Source organism: Alligator mississippiensis, chromosome 1 (genome assembly GCF_030867095.1).
Source record: "Alligator mississippiensis isolate rAllMis1 chromosome 1, rAllMis1, whole genome shotgun sequence".
In the NCBI taxonomy this organism is placed as follows: Eukaryota; Metazoa; Chordata; order Crocodylia; family Alligatoridae; genus Alligator; species Alligator mississippiensis.
In genome coordinates, this window is record NC_081824.1 from 241,262,693 (window position 1) to 241,284,713 (window position 22,021).

At 48.4% G+C, this 22,021-nt stretch overlaps 1 protein-coding gene across 8 annotated transcripts in view; it reads left to right on the forward strand.

The window, feature by feature from the left end:
• Positions 1 to 22,021, forward strand: part of USF3 (upstream transcription factor family member 3) — a 106,980-nt gene that overhangs the window by 36,480 nt on the left and 48,479 nt on the right. For 2 of the 8 annotated variants that reach the window (XM_059720346.1, XM_059720347.1), the window contains exon 3: positions 10,522 to 10,569. The exons of the other annotated variants lie outside the window; for them this stretch is intronic. The gene's annotated coding sequence lies outside the window, so the exon portion shown is untranslated. The remainder of the gene's footprint in view (positions 1 to 10,521; positions 10,570 to 22,021) is intronic. 8 annotated transcript variants of the gene reach the window in all.

The window sequence follows — 22,021 nt, forward strand, 5'->3', positions numbered from 1 at the left end:
GAAAGGGAACTTGGAGTCCTAGTGGACTCCAAGATGAACATGAGCCGGCAGTGTGACGAAGCCATCAGAAAAGCCAATGGCACTTTATCGTGCATCAGCAGATGCATGACGAATAGGTCCAAGGAGGTGATACTTCCCCTCTATCGGGCACTGGTCAGACTGCAGTTGGAGTACTGCGTGCAATTCTGGGTGCCACACTTCAAGAAGGATGCGGATAACCTGGAGAGGGTCCAGAGAAGGGCCACTCGTATGGTTAAGGGCCTACAGACCAAGCCCTACGAGGAGAGACTAGAGAAACTGGACCTTTTCAGCCTCCGCAAGAGAAGGTTGAGAGGCGACCTTGTGGCTGCCTTTAAGTTCATCACGGGGGCACAGAAGGGAATTGGTGAGGATTTATTCACCAAGGTGCCCCCGGGGGTTACAAGAAACAATGGCCACAAGCTAGCAGAGAGCAGATTTAGATTGGACATTAGGAAGAACTTCTTCACAGTTCGAGTGGCCAAGGTCTGGAACGGGCTCCCAAGGGAGGTGGTGCTCTCCCCTACCCTGGGGGTCTTCAAGAGGAGGTTAGATGAGTATCTAGCTGGGGTCATCTAGACCCAGCACTCTTTCCTGCTTATGCAGGGGGTCGGACTCGATGATCTATTGAGGTCCCTTCTGACCCTAAAATCTATGAATCTATAGTAAAGCAAAACCCAATTTAGGGATCCAAATAACAGCGGCCCCATGAAGTTATTGATTCTCACACACAAGCAGTCACAATGGCAGCAGGAGAAAGAGACTTAGTGGAAGGATTGGAGTCCAAGTTGGAGAAGAGAAGCAGAGTCCAAGTCCTTGGTTGAAGAGGGGAAGGGGGGGGGGGGGTGATAGCTACCTATCCAGGCTGGAAAGGGGTTCTTGTCTAGTAGGTGTTATCCAGAAGGTTGGGGGGAGTCGCCAGTAGGGCCTCTGGGTGGATAGGTGGTGTGGCATGGTGCTGGTCCAGATGAAGAGGGCGTCGTACTGGGTCTGTCTTCACTGCCCCTTTTTATAGGGGCAGACCTTGTGTGACCCTAGTGACAGGAGGCATGCCCAGGCAGGGGTCAGCCCCTGGTGTACTGAGCACGGGTGCTCCATGAAGGGATGTGCAGTTTTGGGTGTCTGTAACGATGGGGTACAATGGTAGAGTTGCTGGTTCTGCAGGGTCTTTCATCTTTCAAATGCTGGGATCTTGTCACTGTTCCTGGGTGAGGTCTGAGGTTCCTGGATGAATCCATGCAAGGTGATGGCCCAGTCATTACAGGCCATTCAGTAGAGGCCTGCTACCATTGGGAATGATTGAAATACAATGAATCACTCTCGTTCATCTTGGAACTAATTTACATGGGAGGGGTACATGACTCACAGTTGCAACACAGGGGATGCCTGGGCAGAGGACATAAGATGGAGACTTGACATTACTTTGGTTCACTTACAAACACAGGCCTAAACCATACAAGATCCATATGAAACAATAAAAAAAAAAACAATACAAGCCTAATAATAATACAATATAAAACAGTAGATATCCAAAACCAAACACTTGCTACCAAAATAAAAATGTTAAAGCTTATCCTGTCTGAGCTTGCTTATGCTTGTCTATCGGGAATAGAGAGGGAGAGAAAGAAAAGCCAGAAATAATTGGAGAAGGGAATGCATATCTATTCTCTCTCATTTTTATATTATATATATATATAATGAAAACTGGGGTTTTGCTACATATTCACCCCGCCCCCCCATTTATACCCCAATTTCTGTTCTGCACTGGTATATATTACCAGTCTTATCAGCACTCAGATTAATTTAGTGGCCAGCCAAGTTGATCATGAGTAGGAGCCAGGCTCCTCCTGGTCCATCTCATCAGACAAACCAAATCTCCAGGATGACGTGCAGAACCAGACCTAGAAATCGATACGTCTCGCCCCATCTTTTATACCCATGTCAATTCATCCAGTTCTTTGGGCTTTTGCTGTGTTATCAGTGTGTTCTTCCTTGAAGGCTGATTGCCATTGTTCTCTCAGTGTTTTGGGATGGATTCTTCTTGTTTGGTCTTTTACCTGTCTGCATTGGTCAGCCAGTTGCCAGCTGATGTTTTCCTTTTCCGCAGACACACTCACCCATTCAGCATATAAAGGTTGAGCACTTATGTCAAGCTACAGGGCAATGCAAAATGGAGTTCCTTAAGGCAATGCAAACTCAAGAAAATACATAAGATTAAAAACCATAGGCAAAAAGTCTATTTGTATAACATTCCCTTCCTTGATCCTTCAAAACGTTGTTTTGAATGGATCACTCTATACTTTTTGCAAGGCTATATGTTGTAAAGCACTTAAGCCATGTGATTTCAATTTAAATACATTTGTGTCATCCAACAACACATCAATCGTATTATTCCAGTTAGTGTACAAAAGATGATAATAGAATGTAACATGACATTTAGGACCGCCATCCATGATGGTGACCATCCCTAGATAATATCATTTGTCTAGCTTGTTCAAATACTCTCAATTTCTGAACTTTGGTGTAAAATAGTTATGATACACCGTTGATTTTGTTCTCGTGTTGTAGTAGTAAGATGGCTAATTTGTGAATTCTTTTGTAACCAGTAATTGAAGGTAGTCCAATTGATTTCTAAAGGGAAATGGAAGTCAATTAAATTATTCCATCTCCAGGGATGATTTCCTTTAAGATGCTTGCACAATCCAAAATGCTCAAAAAGAAAAAAAAGTAACAAAAGTGTAACAATATGCTGATAAATCTTAAAGCAATAAGCAAAGCTAAGTCAAAATATCCAGGGTTTGTGCTAGGCAGTTTCCAGCAGCATGTGCAGCTTCTATATATGCATGTTAAATAATTGGTCATGTTCAATTCATGACACACACATCAAAAATAGAAGAACACAACAACAAATACAGGTTGACACTGGTTCACCTTCATCAGTGTTTAACAGTCACTGGTCTTTTAGTCCAGTGTCATTGGGCATCCTGTGGCTTTCAAATAAATTTAAATACATTACATTTCATACACCATTGAATAACTTTAACTGAAAAGTATGTACCCATTTTGATTCTTCTCCCCAATTGTATTTCACATACCACTGGACTAAGACGGTTAATGGTAGGCACCAGTCCACTTTACTTGGAATCCAAAGTATGTTTTTTCTTACCCGGTTATAAATACATAACTTGATCATCAATATCCCATAAAAATGGGTTGCCAATCTCTTCTTTCTGTATTTTCTCCTGCATTTGTTGAATGGCTTCCTTCATTTGTATTTGAAGGGTTACCTTGTTCTCTTTTTTTAATTGTCCTAATCATTTATACACGTCATAGTTAGTGGTATCTCCCACATCATTAAACTGATCCACGTCCATCACCAGCTTCATGGGCTGTTCAAATAAATTTTGATAAGTTTATATATATTGTTCATAAACAGTTTAGAGTTACAAATAGATTTAATTAATAAATTACCTTTAACTTACTCCACAGGCCTCCCCTCCTTTGAAATAGTGATTGGAACCAAGAAGGTTGGGCCTCTTCTTTTGCACATTGGACATAATTAGCTATGCAGGGTTTCACATCATTTTACATACCCATCCGTTCTGTAGTTTGCTTTAATCAGTAAAGAGTTTCCTTTACCTCTTTATACAAAATACTGATGTGCTAGGTTTATCAACTCTTGCTTTTCCTGTAAAACTATTGGTTAATGTAGTTTTCACACGCATTCTGGTATGTTGGTGTTATAAATAGTATCAAATACAAATGAGATTTCTTTTATAGCCTTAAAAACATTTCATTAGGTTATTTACTAAACACACACATATTACCTTTTTAATAAATGCCATTTTGCTAAACAAGTAAATTTTACAACCTGAAACTTTCATATGCATTGCTGGTTTTTGTTTCAAAGCTTAGAACAACTTTCCTGTCCAAACTGGACAGAAAGGGTCCTGGTCTGGGATCCACAGATAAATCCAATTTTTAGAGGGAGTATAACCAATGATTTTGATCACATCTTTCTGATATCCATATACATTTAAACTTTTGACAACTTAAAACAAACCAAAAAAAACCACAAACACACAGCAGAACAAACAACACAAATCAGACAGACAAAACAATTTTTGCTGTGGTGATTAAACCATGGCTTAAGTGAAAAAACCCCCAAAACCATGCTGTTGATGGTAATGAGGCCTTGTAGTCTTTCAATCACCCTTGCTGCTAGATTGAATTTTACACTATGGCTTCTGCAAAAGACAACACACAAACCAGCCAAGGAAAACTCCTTGCAGTAAAATATTATTCATATTTACAATGCTGATGTGCAGTAACAGTGTACATATTGTTACAATTCTTGGGGTGTTTTTCGTGTGTGTGTGTGTGTGTGTAAGTGACAAGGATTATTTACATTTATTTTACTGTTTTCAATGGTTCATTGCACCATTTTGGCAATTGGAATTGGGACCTTTACAATTCCCCCCCCCCCCCCCCCCCAAACATGCGAGATCAAGGGATGCCAATACCCTTGTTACACTTTAACCAAATTGCCATTTTAAAAAATAAATTTTTCATTTTAGAGGGACAATTTTCTCCTCAGAATTTTTATTTTAAAAAGCTTTTTCCATATCTTTATTGCTGGGACATTATAAAAACTTTAAGGTATTTGGATAAAACAATACTATTGTTCCCATGAATATCAATTCCAAATTATACCAGCTCTTTTGTGCTGAAGAAATAAACCAAAATATTGTATTAGCCAAATTCAGTATTAAAAATCAGTTTACCCCACCTGCTATCGCTGCTGGAACTTCAGAGTATTTTGCTATACCAGGGGCTACAACAGTTGTTACTGCATTTAAAGCTCTGAAGTTTATGGTCAGTTTTCAGGTTCTTGTTTGCCCTCAAAAACAGACCAAAATTTGGGAACTATACATATTAACCATCTATACTATCATTTCTTAACTTTAACCAACAATCCTGGTTTTCCATTTCCAACGAAAAAAACAGACAAAACCACGGGGACTCAGTTTGAAAGGTGTGCGAGGCAGAGTTAGTGACTTGGAATCCAGAAAGGGTTAGATCAGGAGAGAATGCCTTCATTTACTTGTCTTGATTAACTCTATCAATTACAGTAAGAGCCTTAATAGCTGACACTGAGTTTTCAGAACCATCTTTTTTTGTCTTAACAAGCTGTTAACACTTTCTTCTCTACAAGGGTTGCACTACTCTTGGAGAGTGCGGGGAGCTAAAAAAAAAACAAAACCAACCAAACCCCCCCCCCCCACAACAACAACAAAACACAACACATTTCTCACCCCCTTTACCAATGAGATTGCAGATACTTACACTTCCAGCAGTTTTTCTGCTTTCCAATATACACACAGAGAAAACATATCACACTGCTCACACGCTCCGTTTTGCACCAACACTGTAACAGTCTTTGCAAAGCTGCTTACTCATTAGGCTCTTTAAGCTCTACTTCTGTTACAAACATTCAGAGTTTCTAGCACAGAGGTTATTTTTTCTTTGCTTCTGACTTCTTATGGGACCAGCAATAGAAGGTATTTTACTTAATCACCTCAGATGCTCTGAGATCAAGTTACAGCTTTCTTTCAAGGTTGCTATATTCCTTTCTGCTATAAAGCAATTATTTGTAAAATTTCGTTCTCACCGTCTCCTCTGCTCTCCTCTCAGTGTGGCACCAAGGTGTATTTCTGCCATACATCTCTTTTCCTTGGGTTTTACTGTTAGGGTATGCTCCCCCTAGCCTTTTCCCATTGAAGGATAACCCACAAGGTGGTGGGAGCTAGAGTTTTAAGGTGCCCTATATTTGCCCCTGCCCATTCCCCAGGTGGTTATTATGCAGCATTTTGCAGACTACACTAACCACACCCAGGAGGGTGGCAGTTTCAGGTCATACCCAGGACCAAACTCTCCACTCTCCTGGTCTGGTCTTCACTCCTCATGGGCACAGTTTCTCATTTTTGGGCTTCCTGACCTTTCCTCAGGCCAGTTGAGATTACAGGCTCCTGGCTCTGGCAGCTCTAACAGTGTTTTTTTCTCTGCCCCTTTTCTGGACTGCCAGATCACTTGGTCTTCTAGGGCCCTGCAGATCCTTCATTAGATCTTTCTCTCTCTTGGCTCCCCTCAGAGCCTCTGGACTCCATCTAGCTCTATTCTCTCCTGATCTAACCCTTCCTGGATTCCAAGTCACTAACTCTGCCTCACACACCTTTCAGACTGAGTCCCTGGCTTTCCATGCTGTCACAAACTCTGGCTGGGTTCTGCTCTTTAGCACCCACTCTTAATTCTTCTCTGTGAGCCTATTTTCAAACCCTCTTTTAATAATCTCTCTCATTCCTCAACAGGTCTCTCTGTCTAGCAATTCTCTCTCCATTCTGATGGCAATACTTTCTCCAGCAGCTCGCTCTCTTTAGAATCCCAAAACTTCCTTCTAGGTCTCATCTAACTTCCAGCTTTCCTTCTCTTTACCAGATCTTAACCATATCCTTTCTGGTCTGTAGGCTTTACAATACATTCTCATCAGTGACTCCTTTCTTGCCTTGCTCTCTGCAGACCAATACACCCAGCAAATATTGACCTTTCTCTCACAGCTTGTCAGTTTTCACAATGCACACACAATCCAGCAAGCTTCATTCTAGGACTGAGAGAGCTCCCCCTGAAAGACTGTCTGATGGGTTACACACTATATACAATCCCTTTGGAAAAGCTCTTCATACCTCTAAATGGAACACCCCAAACTATGCCTCTATAGAGAAAACAAAACAAAACATGCCTCTGATAAGCTCACTTTTCTTCTGCCCAGGGTAACTCTGGGCACTGATCTCTGTTTGCACAGCTGTACCCTGATGTTTCCCAAAACAAGATGTTACACTCCTATAACAATTTCTTTCTCTTCTAGGCTCTTCACTGTTCCTCAAGAGGTGGGGGAGTGGGGAGGAGGAGAACCAAGTTTCTCCTTCACTTTTCAATTACAAATTCTCTGCCACTGCCTGAGCAGGTGTCCAGTAACATACCCTGTCTCTTTCTGTGCCACCTGCTGCCTCTATTCTCCGGTGCACACAGGATTCCAAAGTATTTGTATCTGATCTCTCTGAAGCTACACTGCCTGGATAACAGTCTGCCTTGCCATCACCTGCACTTGTAACCACACTGTCCCAGGAGAGAACGGGACGAAGGACCCCAAATAAGAAAATAAAGTTATGGGGAATGGAATAAATGAAAGGGAGAGCGGACAAATGAAAGAATTAAAATAGGAAAAAAAAAATCACTTACCTGCAGCAGGCTCCCACTGCGTTGCGGCTCAAGAAGAGAAGTCCACGTGGCTCGTTAGCCACGTCTTTATTCAGCTGAGGCCAGCCGGTGATGTCACCAACAATCACCAGCTGGTGAAAATAAAGATGGTGGATGGTGAAAGGAGAGGAGGGGGAGAACAGACCGGAGGAATGTCTGGCTGCAGGACCCACTCTGGGGACCCCTCAGGAGAGGAGGAGCGTCAGACGAGGAGTCAGAAGAAGCTCCTGACCCCAGTCTCAGCCGCGGCAGCAGGGAACAGGTCGTTGGTGCTAGAAGCAGGACAGAGGTGGCCCTTGCAATCGGTGACAGCAGTAACCGCAGGGGAAGCAGAGGGGAGCAGGCGAAGACCCACAGCATAGCAGGTGGAAGTATTGGGAACGGTGGGGAGGAGAAGGAGGTGGCCCTGCTGGAGAAGTCCCGGCAAGAGCAACAGGGAGGGCCACTGAAAAGCAGGGCACCTACCCTGAACACAAAGAGTAACCAGCTATATATACAGGAGCTACTAGACGCTCATACGGGGATGCTCCAGGAAGAAGAGAAGTGTGGTGGCCCAGGGCTCGTGAAAGGAGCTGAAAAGGAGGAAAGGAGTAGGAGGCTATGAGTATATGGTCCAAACGGGGGTATACCTCAGCTAGATCATAGGGGAACTTGGCTCCTCATACCCTGTTGTACGGAACTAGGGAGGGGGACCATTCCAGTTCCTAATGAAGCGACAGACAAGTTTTCCTGTGGATTTTCTTTTGTGTTTCCCTGGGTGAAGGGGTTGAGAGACGGGACAGGCTCAGGTAGATAGAATAAGTGGAGCAGAGCTCGTAGGGCTTCACATGGGGATCTGACCCTGAGGGATGGAATTTGCTCAAGATGATTGTAGATTCCAAGAGCAGACCCTCCGAAGATAAAGAACCCACGAAGGGATCAGCAAGACAGTCTCCAGGGTTAAGACTCTGGACGGGAAGAAACTCAAGAGGCACCATAGCTACAGTAGGAAGAGGAGGGGGCCCAGAAGACGGAGGGGGCCAATGAGGTCGGGGTGGCGGAGCCCCGTGAGTTACCATCGGGCAGACTGTGTGCTGCAGAGGGACCCTGGATAGTCAACCCCCCCCACTGGGGACATTCAAAGTCGTGGCAGGAGAGATAAGGGAAGACTATTCCTGGAGCGACCAGCTACTTGGCCATTTATGGGAGCCTGTAAGACGACTGTCACCCATCGTGCAGACCAAGGCTGCACATGACTGGGTGTTTGAAACCCGGCAGTCACACACACCTTACAGACCCCACAGAAAACGCACGACTGCTTTTGTAATGATCCACAAAAGACTGTAACCCTTCCCAAGGACCCTAGAGTCAAAGGACCCTGTCATTAACACAGCCTTTCCAGCAGAGAGATGACTTTCTCTGCACTCTAGCTTCCTATTGCAAACACAACAGGAGGGTCTAACTTAATTCCAAGTGGACCACAGCATGTAACCATGTCCACTACTCTGCCTGACCTAGGCAAACAGTCCCCTGGTTAGCAGTAACAAACCACCTCTCCTGTACAAAACATACAACTCTACCTTACTACAAGTTGTAGCTAACCCCTTGTGGCGAGGTGGGCTTCTCTCAGGCCAGCTGTTACCAGCCTCCCACCTGCCTCTGGGCATGCCGCCTGCCTGTCTCAGCCACCACAACTTGTTGGAAAATTAATAAGTTGTTAAATAAGGCAGGAAGCTGCCCATTTCTTGCCCTGATGCCAGGTGGTGCTATCTGCGGCTCCATTCCTCCCCTACACCACAGCCCAAGCCTCACAGATGGCATCCAGATGTTATCCATATCACTGGTCCCCAGAATCCTCTTGGGAGGACCCTTCCTTGATCCCTCCACTCAAGCAGCCTACGCTGCCTTCATTTGGGCTGCTGAGCTCCTTGTAGCTGGGTCCCCTCTCAGGTGTGGTCCCCCCCACTCGGGACCTTCAGCCATACACAGGTCCTGGCCTCACATCGAAGGCCAGGCAGGGTCCCAGGCCCACAACTCTGGGTGCCCCTTGCAGTGGGCGCCTGGCCTTTTTGACCTCCTTGGTCCTGGCCCCAGCATGGACCAGTCGAGGGGGCGCTCTACTCCCGGCCTCGCTAGCCCCACCTTCTCTCTGGGTCCACCTTCCTGAATGTGGGGAGCTGGGGTACCTCACACCATGACTGGTGCCCCAGGGTGTCACAGGGGACTCTCACTCCCCCCCGGGGCAGCAGGTCATGGTGTTACTTCAGATCTTACATTCGACCCACACTCGGCCTCCCAGCAGTGGAGGACTTACCGGGGTCAGGACTCGCCTCTCTTGCTCTGGGGCTGATCCCCTTTCACCCTCTTCATTTGGGGCTCCAAATCTCTGCCCTTTACTTGGGGCCACCCCCTCACTGGAGCTCTGTGACTCTGCCCCCTCACTTGGGGCTACCACACCGACCTTTGCTTGGGGCTACAGATCTCAGCCCCCTTCATTGAGGCTATCCCCTCACTGGGGTCCTAATTTCCACTCCCTCTCACTCAGGGCTCCAGACCATCTCACTGGGGGGCCATGGGGTTTGCTTCGCGGGGGGCTCAGGTGGCCATAGCCATACCCGGCTCCAACTTTCCCTCTCAGGGTCTCACACCCCCGCAGGACTCAGGTGGCCACAGCCATACCTGGCCCCACTCCTCCTCGGGGCCTGTACCCCCACAGGGTTCAGGCAGCCTTAGCCGTGCCTGGCCCTAACTACTTCCGATGGTACACAAACCCACCCGAAGGTGAGGGCCCCTACCGACCTTTTACAGGGGTGATAACTGGCCTGGCATTTCCTGGGGGCTCCTGCACCACTGAGAGCCCCACCAGGCCACCCACTCCCAGCAGGGTGCAGTTTTGGGCCAGGGCCTACAGCAATCCCTTACTGCCAGATGATACCTGCAGCCAGGCAATGTTGTTGCTTGCCTTCAGCAGCAAAAATGCCTTGTTTATATGGGCAACCCTAGATCCAAAATGGCTGCCCTCATCAGGCACCTGCCAGCCACTAGCTTCGGGCCCTTAAAGTGGCAGGCACCTACAGTACCCTGCCACACCCCTCTAGAAAGGGTCACTGTACCAACAAATTCCGTGATCAGTCAGGTTATTGCCCTCATCTAATGAAGTGGCCAGTTGTTGGACTGAATTTGGACTCAGCACCTATACCTTTGTTCCAGGTGGGCACAACCCTCAGACTGACCACAGCACCTGCCGGTTGATAATAGGTAAGTTTATTGATACAGAGTGATAACAAAAACCAGCAATACAAACCATCAAACAATTCTATGTCTACCAATCCTAGGGCTGTCATCAGAGTTAAGTTACATCTGGCCAGGATGCAATCTTCACTTCTGAGGCTCTCCTAGGTGTCAGTCTGGAGGTGGGATTCCGAGGCCCACAGAAACCCTCTAGTGGGGTATATGAGATGAGCTGCTGGTATGCCCTCTGTCCGTGGTGGCCTTGGGAGCCTTCCCCGTGGAACGGGGACAGGGACCCTCAAATCTTTACTTTTGTCTTTTGCATAACAGCCATCTGCACAGCTTCAACAGACAGCTGACCCTAAGGATTTTTCAACTGCTTAACCTGTTTCTCTAGATGTTAATTAATAAATTGCTATACTTCTTACAACCTTCTATTTAGATACCACCTGTTTCTGCACTTTAAAGTCCACTTGCCTTAAGTCACACAATATATCTTAAAATCTGTGGTCACCAACCATACAACACCTAAATTTCCCCTTCTAACCCTCAGGGACAGCTACAGACAAGGGTTAGTGGTAGGAGCAGAGATTGTAAACTCCCCCCCTCTAGTTTCTCAGGTAATCTACAGCCGAGAGACATCCATAAATTTGTTTCCATAAACTTGTTTCTAACTCATTTCTTCTTTTTCCTAACAAAAACATCTCTGAATCTCCTAATTGGTGAGACTGTAACGTCTCCCATAGGCTCAGGAAATTCTACAACTGCGAGGGTGCACACCACAGGAACAGTAAACATGGAGCTTCCTCTATATCCTCCTTCCGCATTCTCCACCACTTAAATGTTACACAAATTGCCAATTGCTCAAATCATGAGTGAGACCTTATGAGGGAAGATAAGGCAAGATGCTGCGTTTATTCATTAAGCACTTAATACAAACACACACCACATTCATACCAATTTCTGTTCTGATACATTACTAGTCTTATCAGCACTCAGATTAACTTAGTGGCCAGCCAAGTTGATCATGAGTAGGAGTTGGGCTCTTCCTGGTCCATCTCATCAGATGAACCCATGCTCCAGGATGACATGCAGAACCAGACCTAAAATCAATATGTCTCGCCCCATCTTTTATACCCTTGTCAATTTACCCAGTCCTTTGGGCTTTTGCTGTGTTATCAATGTGTTCTTCCTTGAAGGTTGATTGCCGTTGTTCTCTCAGTGTTTTGGGAGGGATTCTTCCTGTTTGGTCTTTTACCTGTCTGCGTTGTTCAGCCAGTCGCCATCTGATGTTTTCCTTTTCCACAGACACGCTCATCAATTCTCTCACACGTACAGCATATAAAGGTTGAGCACTTATGTCAAGCTACAGAGCAATACAAAATGGAGTTTCTTAAGGCAGTGCAAAACTCAAGAAAATACATAAGATTAAAAACAATAAGCAAAAAGTCTTATTTGGACCTGGGTTCCTCGTCTCATAGCTCTGGGGGCCTGCTTCAGCAGGGTTGGAGGAGGGGAGGGAAAGAAGGCTGTGTGTAGGGGATAAGAAGCACCAGCAGGGCTGGGGAGGCTGTGGGAGGGCAAAGTGAAGGAAAAAGCAGGGCCAGGGGCCTGTGGTGGGGGGGATGAGGCAGGGTCTGGATGAGCTGGGAAGTGCCTCAGAGGTGATAGATGTCTGCCACAAGAAAGTGACAGAGTTTATTATCACCTTGTGTTGTGCTGCTGACTTTCATATGCTGCAACCAAGGGTATGGATGTCTATTTGCTTAGCATTTGTACTGCTTAAAAAAATTTAAGGTGATACAAATGAAAAGCCTGGTAAATGTCTGTTTCTACCCAGTGTGTGTTCAACCTACAGAAAGGTTATGTGTAAAGTTATGGTTAGGGATCAATTTAATGTTTTATTTTTATTTTCAAGTTTGTTTTGTTGACATTTTAAATGTTTACCAACATAGAATACTATTTGTAACAATTTTAACTATGTATGTTAATACAGGGCTCCTTTGTGTATTGAATTGTAACTTGTGCCTTTGTTGGAGTAATGTCCAAAAGGAGCTTGGTTTTTGGTTAAGATTTTAAACCAAGGTTAGAAGCTTTTTATATATTCTCTTCTGTAAATGCAAGAGATGGCAAGGTCACTATTGGTACGGACAGACAAAATTTGTAGTAGGGTTGCACCGATAAAGATTTTCATGGCCAATACTGGTAGTCAGTTATTAACCAGGCATATAACCAGGGAAAGGCAGCAGAGCAGAATGCCCCGAGCACGGGTGGTGCTAGGGGAGGGCTTGTGGGAGCTATAGCCACCCCAAAATTTGCCTTAGCCCTTCTACCCCCTGTAGCCACCCCTCCCAGTGCCACTGCCACCCACCCCATACAGCTCAGGCCACCTCGCTCTCTCCTGTTCCGAACCCAGCCCTGGTGCAGCCCCCACACCAAGAAGAGGCTGGCACCTCCCGTGGCCTCAAGCTCACAGCAAGCAGCCTACCTCCGCCTTGTGTCCAAATCTGGGCAGGGGGCACCCCCTCCCCATGACCCCCCGGATGAGCCACCCATGGCTCTGTCCCGCTACCTGCCCTGGTCCCAGCCCCTGCCCCCCCGTATCCCTTCCCCTCCACACACTTACCTGCAGGGTACTGCTGTCCACATTACCTGGCTGCATTCCTGGCCATGGACATGCTGCCTGTGTGTGCATGCACTTGGCATCTGGGGACCCCAGCCAGAAGGCGTATTTATCTGTGACAATATCAGCTACACTGGGCAAAAAAAGCTGATAGCTGATGATGTTAATTTATGCAAGCAGACAGACTACCATGAAGGCTAAACTGCAACAGAACTGCTTGAAAGTAGATTGGAAGAAATATAGTGGGAGTGGGCAATTTATTTGGGCCCGAGGGCCCTAAGCAAATTTTTGCAAGCTGTAGTGGGCAGGGTTCTTCCCTTCTGCCCCCCAGCAGCTCACTAAAACTCCCTAAGTGGCTTTCATCTGTGCTTGGCTAGGCAGCTAGGATGGGGCTGCAGGTAGGTTCGGAGTGGCACCTGGGAACAGAATGGGCAGGCAGTGCCAAGGCTGAGATTGCGGGGCAGTGACAGTGCAGGGTCCGGAGTAGAGGCATGATTCGCTACCTACATGTCTCTGTGACAGGCACTGGTTCCACAGGCAGGAGCATGAGAGGAGCAGATCAAGACTCTGCTCCAGGCCCTAGCCCCACATTGTCATTGCCCCGTAATTCCTGGGTCTCCATGGAGACCAGCCAGGACCTGCATGGGTAGGGTGGGTGGCTAGGTGGACAGCATAGGTCTGTTGGTGGGAGGAGGATGGGTGGGTGAGGCTGGATCTGGGATCTTGGGGCAGTGATCGTGCAGAGCCAGGGTGGAGCTACAATTCACTCCTTACATGCCCCTTCCTATGGAACTGGTGCCTGTAATAGGGACATGCAGGGAGCAGATTGCAGCTCTGCCCTGGACCCCCACCCTGTGTTATCACCACCCCGTAATTCCAGCCCATGATTCCAGCCCCGCTTGCCTTTCACACTCCCAAATGCTGCTTCTTTCCTGCCCATAGTCCAGTCCTATCCACCTGGCCCTGCACTCTGCCTGTGTGGGCCACACTCCTGGCAATGCGTGCAGGGTGGATGGGCTGTGTTGCCCAGGCAGCGGGGCCTGGGCTTGGTTGGCAGCCACTGAAAGGTGCTTCCGCTGTTGGGAAGCAAGTCTGGCCACTGTGCCACTCCAGTCCTACTGCATGCTTAGGGGCAGCAGGACCGGCCACAAGTGCCACTGCCTGGGCTGCCCCCCACTCCTGGGTTGGTTGGGGCTGAGGAACCTGCCATGGGTCGGACAAAATCCCTTGGCAGGCTGGATCTGGCTCTCAGGCCAGGTTTTGCTCATCCCTGTGCTATAGTATCCCACAACAAGTGGACCATTTAGTCCCCCAAGTATCTTACAATGCAATGTTTCCCCTCCCTTTACCCCACTCTCCAGGGTTCAACTGGCTGTTCTTGTACTTGGGCTGATCTCTATTGCCTGGGGATTATGGGTTATAGATGGCCTCTCCCTCTTTCTTATTACCCAGCACAAAAGCTGCCAGCCATTTTGTAGTTGCCATTGACATGGATGAGGCCTGGGCAGAGAGCAGAATTGTTGCTGCTGCTGGTGTCCCTGTCCCAGGTGGGCTCTCTGCTCAGCCATTTCTCACAGCTCCCAGTTGTGATACGTGATCCTAAGAGAGGGGTGGGCAAAATACGGCCAATGGGCAGAATCCAGCCCACAGGGACCCTAAAAAAATTAGAAAGTGAATATTTATTTGCCTCTGGCTACCCATCAAAGATAACAAGGCACCAGGAGCAGTAGGACCTTCAGGGAGCTGGTGGCAGGGCCCAGCATCAACAACAGCAAGGCCCGCCCAGCCCCACTCTAAACCTAGCCCCCACCTCCAGCCGGAAGCCTCTGTCCTTACCCTTTCTGTGAAGTGTTATGTGGACTTGATGTGCACTACAGTGATGATGAGGGTGACGTTTTGGGCATCTGTACAGTGACAGAAGTAGCACTGGTCAATCATTTGGGGCTTCTGGCCCCAGCAGCCTCTTTGAGCTTCTGTGGACCTGAGGTGGGAGGCTGGCAGCAGCAGCAGCAGCAGCTTGCCCTTTGAAGGCCTACTTCCACCCAGATCAATCCTAGGGCAAAGGCAGACTCTCTCATCATGGTCCAGGTTATGGCAGCGGCTATTATACGATTTCTATGTACACTACACAAACCCATGTAAATCAGGACAAAAATATTTTTTTAAATCAAGTTAATGAATGTTGTAGTAGATGTTTGATTTTTAGAATATCATTTGGTATTTTTCTGATCACAGGTGGCAGCAGTCCCTCTACTGCAGCATTCCCCAACCTTTTTCACCCCATGGCACACTTACCTAAATAAAAAAGTACTGCGGCACACTGGATGTGGGGCGGGGGACGTGGTGCATGGCCAGCTGGATGCTGACAGGGACGGCATTTTGGGCTAGAGCTACGTTCCCCATCCGTTTGTGTCTGCAGCAGCAGCAGGCAGGGGGCATGGCTCCAGCCCAAAATGCTGTGGCACACTGGTTGGGAAACACAGCTCAACTGAACCCCTATGACTACTCTTGTGGTTCATGAGATTTCCGTTGATTCAGGTGCCTTCCTTTGGGAGGCCTGAGGGTGACCAGCCCTTATGTCTGATTAGGAACCAATGCCAGGACCTTGTCATTTATAGAGGACTCGAGCAGTTGTAGATAGATGGGCAGCAGCTCTTCAAGGTCCTTGTTGTCTGATCTGGTGGAGAGGGTTCTGAGTAATACAAGGTCAGCTTATTGGAGCTTGGCAGCAGGCTCAGGGCCATGATCTCATGGCATAACAACTTGCATTCCTCTAGAGTGAGATGAAGCTTGGGCCCTCTGCATTCTGTTTGGATTTGTTTTGGTTTAGTTTTGAGAGTTCTTTTTTGGAGTTTTTGTTCATAGAAAAAGGTGTCCACCCCCCTCCCCCTCCGCCCTTTAGTTGCCTCTCTGTTATTAAAGAAATGTAGTTTTGTCTGAAGTCAGTCTGAAGGCAAGGTTGATTTGCATCTTTATAGACTAACTAAAGCAGAGATATATAGCGTAAGCTTGTGTTTTTTTTTAAGTTGGAAAAAAAAAATCATGTTTCAGACCAAATTAGCCGAATCGGTTCTAAATTCTATTGACTAAACAGCTCAGTCATTCAAGTTTGTGTCGTGCTACCACCGGCAAATATCTTGAGTCCCAGACTCTTCATCCTGGAGCTTCAGATACTCCTAAATCCATGGCAAGCATGAACGATACATGCCCCCGGTGGCTGGAGGGGGCACGGCAGCGGCAGGAGCATGGCAGCAGGAGCATGGCGGTGGTAAGCGACAGCTCCTTCAGACGCTGCTGGCATTGGCAGTGGCGGAGGTGGGGAGGGGCGTAACGAACATTGACCAGGGGTCGATGACCACCTGCAGATACTGTTGGCAGCAGCCAGTGGGGATTGCTGACTGCCCACAGATGCCGCTGGCAGTGTTGGCAGCAGGGGGGAGGGGGTGGTGAGTGGCGACTGCCTGCTGTCGGCAGTTCCTTTTTATAGGGGGTGCGCTGCTACGCTCAGGGAGTGCACATACATTCAAGTGCACCCTGTACACGTCCCCCCTGATGGCAAGCATCCTTGGAGTTCAGTTGTCCTCAGATCTTGTTTGTCCTTAGCCAAAAGGCCAAAGGAGCAAGTAAAGGAGAAATCCTCCATCCCCATAAAAATAAAGTGTGGCACCCTGCCTTTTTCTGGGATTGGTCTGTGGGGCCCTGGGACTGCTTCCTTCTGTTGCCATGCATTGTACCACTCCTTTCTGCCCCCCCCTCCCCCCCAAACGCTGGGATTGGGCCCTGGGGCCTGGTGCTGCCTGTGGCAGGACCTTTAGGACAGCTGCCACTTTAAGAGCTGAAGCACTCTGTGGAGCAACCTGCAGATGTGGAGCAGGGCTAATTGCAGAGTCAGTTGCCCCAGGGAGCCTGCAGGTGGTGCTAGGGCTGAGTAATGGAGTTATCTGACTAGAGGAGGGCTAGGCTTAGGCAGGATATAAGCCCAGACCCTGAGAGCAAAGATGGCAGTAAGATTTTGGAGCCTGCTGAGAGAATACCACCTTAGTAGGATGGCTGCAGCTTGAGAAGATCAGCCTGGAGAATAGCATCTAGGGCAGGGGTGGCCAACCCATGGCTCCAGAGCCACATTTGGCTCTTCAGAAGTTAATGTGCGTCTCCTTGAATCTTTGTACAAGCACACGGTGACCATCTTCCAAAACCATTATGTCACATCATGTGACACAGCTGCTCGCAGCGAGCACATTACTCAGTTTGGACTCTGGAGCCACGGGTTGGCCACCTCTGACCTAGAGTAGTCTGAAGGTTTGGGACGGAACTTCAGGGGTACAGGAGGTTTCTGGGGACCTAGGGAGAGGTTAATGGGAGTCCAGAGAGAGGGGTCAAGTATTATATGGGGGGAGTCTGGATAAGCCCAGAGAGTGGCCAGGTACATGGGACCTACTAGGTGGGAGGTCCAGGTGAGTCCAGAGAGAGGAGCAAGTACATGGGATCTTTTGGGGCAGTGTCTGGGTGAGCCCAGAGAGAGGGGCCAAGTATATAGGACCTATGGGGGGTCTGGGTGAGCCCAGAGAGAGGGGCCAAGTACATGGGACCTATTGGGGTAGGGTCCAGGTAAGCCCAGAGAGAAAGGCTGAGTGGGGAGCCCAGAAGGACTGGGGCAGAGAGGGCCCAGAGGTGAGACTGAGCTGGGGCTAAGGGTCTGGAGGTCTGCAGCCCAAGAGGGGCAAGGAACAGGGCTGGAAGCTCATGGTCCAGAAGGGGTGTGTGACATCAGGATTGCCAGAACAAGATAGTTTAGAGGTGGGTCCTGGGTATGACCAGAAACTGCATCCTACTGAGGCTTGTGGTCACACTTGTGGGGCTGCTTGTGGTGGAGTAGCCCCTAGAACAGGGTCGGCAAAATATTGCCCACGGTCTGGATCTAGCCTGTGGCTGTCTTGATGGCACTCCACATGGGGCAGAACTCCTCCTGCTCCTGCTGGGATAGCCCATGCTGCGCTCCCTCAGGCATCTGCTGCCCCATAATCTGGCCAGCATGCAGCTTCTGGTGGGGCTGTTCCCAGTGCGGCTGTAGCCTGCTAGATACTGCTCTACTTCCCTTATCTCCGGTGGGAGCCACCCAACTGAAGCTTCCCCCTGCCCTCCCACCTGGAGCGTCACAGTGGGGGCATGAGCAGCAGCCACAGCTGGAGGCAAGGGGAACAGAACAGAGCAGCACCTGGCCAGCTGCAGCTGCACTGGGAACATCCAGAAGCTATGTGCTGGCTGGGGCCTGGGGTGGTGCGGCTGTTCTGCTTCCCTCGCCTGCAGCTACAGCTGCTGCTCCTGCCCCTCCCCCTGCTGCACTGCTCCAGCTGTGTGCAGGGAATGGGGGAAAGGGGAAGCATTAGCTGGGTGGCTCCTGGCCCAGCATGTGGAACTCTGGCTTCAGCTTCTGGCTACCTTCCACCCACTTCACCCAGCAGGTGTAATGAATAACCATCTCCCAGGGCAGGGCTTCAGGTGGCTGTGTTGTCTGGCTGGGTTTCCCCCTCTCCCTACAGTCAAAGGGCTCCAGGAGCCGGGAGTGACTGCTAGCAGCAGCTATGTCCCAGCTGCTATGTTATTGGTTAACTGTTTAACCGATATAATTAAAGGAGGTTAAACAAATAGTTTTTTTAAAAACAATATTCCCATATTTTGTAGGGCACTTGGGGTGCCTGCCACTTTAAGAGGTCAGGCAGCCTGTGGAGATGCTGGAAGGTGTGGGCCAGGGCTGATTGGGAGTCAGCTGACCCAGGGAGCTGCCAGATGAGGCTAAGTCTAATAGGGGGAATCACCTGACTTCAGAGGGAGTCATCCAACTCGGAAGGAGGGCTTAGCTTACAGTAGGTATAAGCTCAGGCCCTGAAGCCCAAGAGTAAGATGTGGACCCTGCTGAATGAAGTCATCTCAGCAGGAGGGTTGCAGCTCTGGAGCACCACTATCAGAAGATAGCTAAAGCAGTCTGGAGGTTTGGGGAGGAACTAAGGGGATGGAGGAGGTTCCTAGGGACCCAAGTGGGGTCTGGGTTAGCTCAGGGCAAGGGGCTCAGAATGTAAGACCTACTGTGAGGCCTGGAGGTGAAGCTGAGAGAGAGGGCTCAGTGTGTGAGGACTATTATTGGGTCTAGGTGAAGCCTACAGAGAGGGGCTCAGTGTAAGAGACCTGTTGAGGGGTGCAAGAGAGTAGTCCCTTGAGTGAGTGAGCTAGCAGGCTGAAGGACAGATCCCAGTGGAATCATGCTGGCCTGGCAATGGGGCCAGAGCCCAGGGAAGGGCCAAAGGCTGGAGGCAGCCACAGTGGGAGACTGCCTGAGACAGAAAGGGGCCTGGAGTTCTCAACTGGCCCAAGGTGGGGCCAGGGGTAGGTCGAAGGTCCCAGTGGGACCATTGCTGGATGGAAGGGGATCAAGGAGCCATGTGGCCAAGAATGGCTGGCCTGGCAATGGGACCAGGGTCTGTGTGAGGCTAAAGGTCCAGGTGGGGCCACTGCAAGAGAGAAAGTGGTTAGAGAAACTGAGGCCCAGAATGAGGATGGCAGTGATGGGGCCATTGAAAGGGGGAGGGCCTGAGAAACAGAGGATGAGGGCCAGAGGTAGCCTGGAAAAAGAAAGCTGAACCCCAGGAGGCGGATGCATGAGAGCCAGTGAAGACCAGGGGCTGAGAAAAGGGAGGGACCGCAGGAGCCCTGAGGGTTGACACCAGTAAAGGGCCAGTGAGTTTGTAGCCAGGGTATTGGACAGCATGGCTCTGGGGATGGAGGCCAGGGCCTAAGCTGGTCCAGGGTCTGACTGAAAACTGCACCCTACTGGGGTATGGGGTCACAGTTGTTTTGCCAGAGCCCTTCAAAGATTGACACAGAAACTCATCTGATGCGGTATCTAGTGAACTTTAATAGTAACCCCTAGGCTTTATTACTGGTTTCCTCCCTGTATTACAACCTGGCAGGCGGTTTCCTCAGATGTTACGATAGTGACCTTCGGTGGTACTGGCCTCAGATCCTCTGCTGGGAGTGTGGGATGTTAGTTTCTGGAATCCCCGTTTGAACAAGAATTTCAAGGCTACTCCTGTCTCCCCAGGGTGGCAACACAAAACACACTTTGTCTCTTTCTTTGTTCGCTACTTCTGTAACTTTTTCTTGTCCCAAATTGTCCAATCCTCTGGCTCTGTGCCAAGCATTTCTTACATGGTGCACCAATCCCTTGGCACTCTGCCAGCCACATTCCTTATAGGGAAACTGTTGTGCCTTGCTTGCCTAGTGCCCAGTCACAGCACTCGAATCTCCCAGTGTCACAGAAGGTGCTCTGTTCAATTTTGTCGCTTATTTCCAGGAAGGTGTGGACTATGGCTAAAAAGCCTTAGTGTAACTCAGTTTGCCCGCTACACTCCCCTCCTTGATGCCCCAAAATATGGTGGCATCATACAGACATTGGTTGACTTCTCACATGTGACTCAAGGCATGCAGGTTGCTGCCCCATCTGGGACATGGATCTTCGTGTGAGCAGGCCACGGTGCCCTGTGTGGATTTTACGGCGGGTTACAGAGGACAGCCTTTAACTCTTTCTCCCTCGCTATAGCTTCAAACCTGGTCAAAAGCCTTTGCGTACAGGAAATGAGCACACACTGGATAATTGATAATAGGATTCTCAGAGCTAAGACCACAAGCGGGGTGTAAAGCCACATTAAGGATGTGGGTTGCAAGAGGCAACCAAACCAACAAGTTGTTCCACCTATGTTGTTGAGTCGGTTTTTAATGTCTTGCAGGACTGAAGTAATAGTCTTTTGATTTTTGAATCACAACAGAGGTCCTATTAGCTGTGTTCTGGACCTCCTTGACTTTTGCTGCAGGGTCAGATTTTGTATGGCCTGGAGTAAATCATCAGGCGCCATTCTTAACTGTATTTTGTTAAAGTCCTTTTCATTAAACATTCTGAAGCTCCAGTTAGTTGGTTGTTGACATATCAATGGTTGGGGTATAATTAAAATCACATTAATAACATTTTACAAACATAGCCAATGCATAACACAGCTAAGCTTAATTGTTCTTGTACTTCTTGATGCTTCAGTGGTGGTATACATCCTGCAAAAGACAAAGACAACAAAAAGGAGGGGTCAACCCCCTTTAGATTAGTTCAGGTCATGGAATCACTTGATACTGTGGCTGGCTGCCAGAGATTCCACTCTTAGCTTCTTACAGAGGCTACTTTTTAGCAGTCTTTTCTTCCTTAAAGAGACAGGTTCCCCAACATGTACGCTGTCATGTATTTTCTGTCCTTGGCCTTCACAGGTTTTTCTGTTGGGGTATGTTCCTCCTAGCCTTCTCCCATCAAAGGGTAACCCACAAAACAGTGGGAGCTAGGGTTTTCAGGCACCCTGTACTTGCCTTTCTCTGGGGTGGCAACATGTGGCATTTTGTAGAGACTGCCCTGCCACAAGTAGCTTCACCACATTAACCAGTCCCAGGAGGGTGTAGTGTTCAGGTCTTACCTAGGACCAATTTCCAGACTTTCCTACCATGGTTCTTTTTACTTTTTATGGGCACTGTTTTTTACTTTTGGGCTTCCTGGCACCTCCTCAGCTAGTTCAGATCTCAGGCTCTTAGTTCTGGCAGTCTTAACAGACTCTTTGAACCTTTTGACCTCTCTAGAGCTCTGCCTCTGGCTTGCCAGACCTCTTGTTTTTTCAGGGCTCTGCCAGAGCCCTTAGGTGTCCAACTGTGTCCTCCAGACTTTGACCCCTCTCTGATACCTGGCCCTGCTAACACTTGCTTCTCCTGGGCTTCAGACCTCTCATCAGATCTTTCTATCTTTTGGCTCCACTCTGAGCGTCTAGACCCATC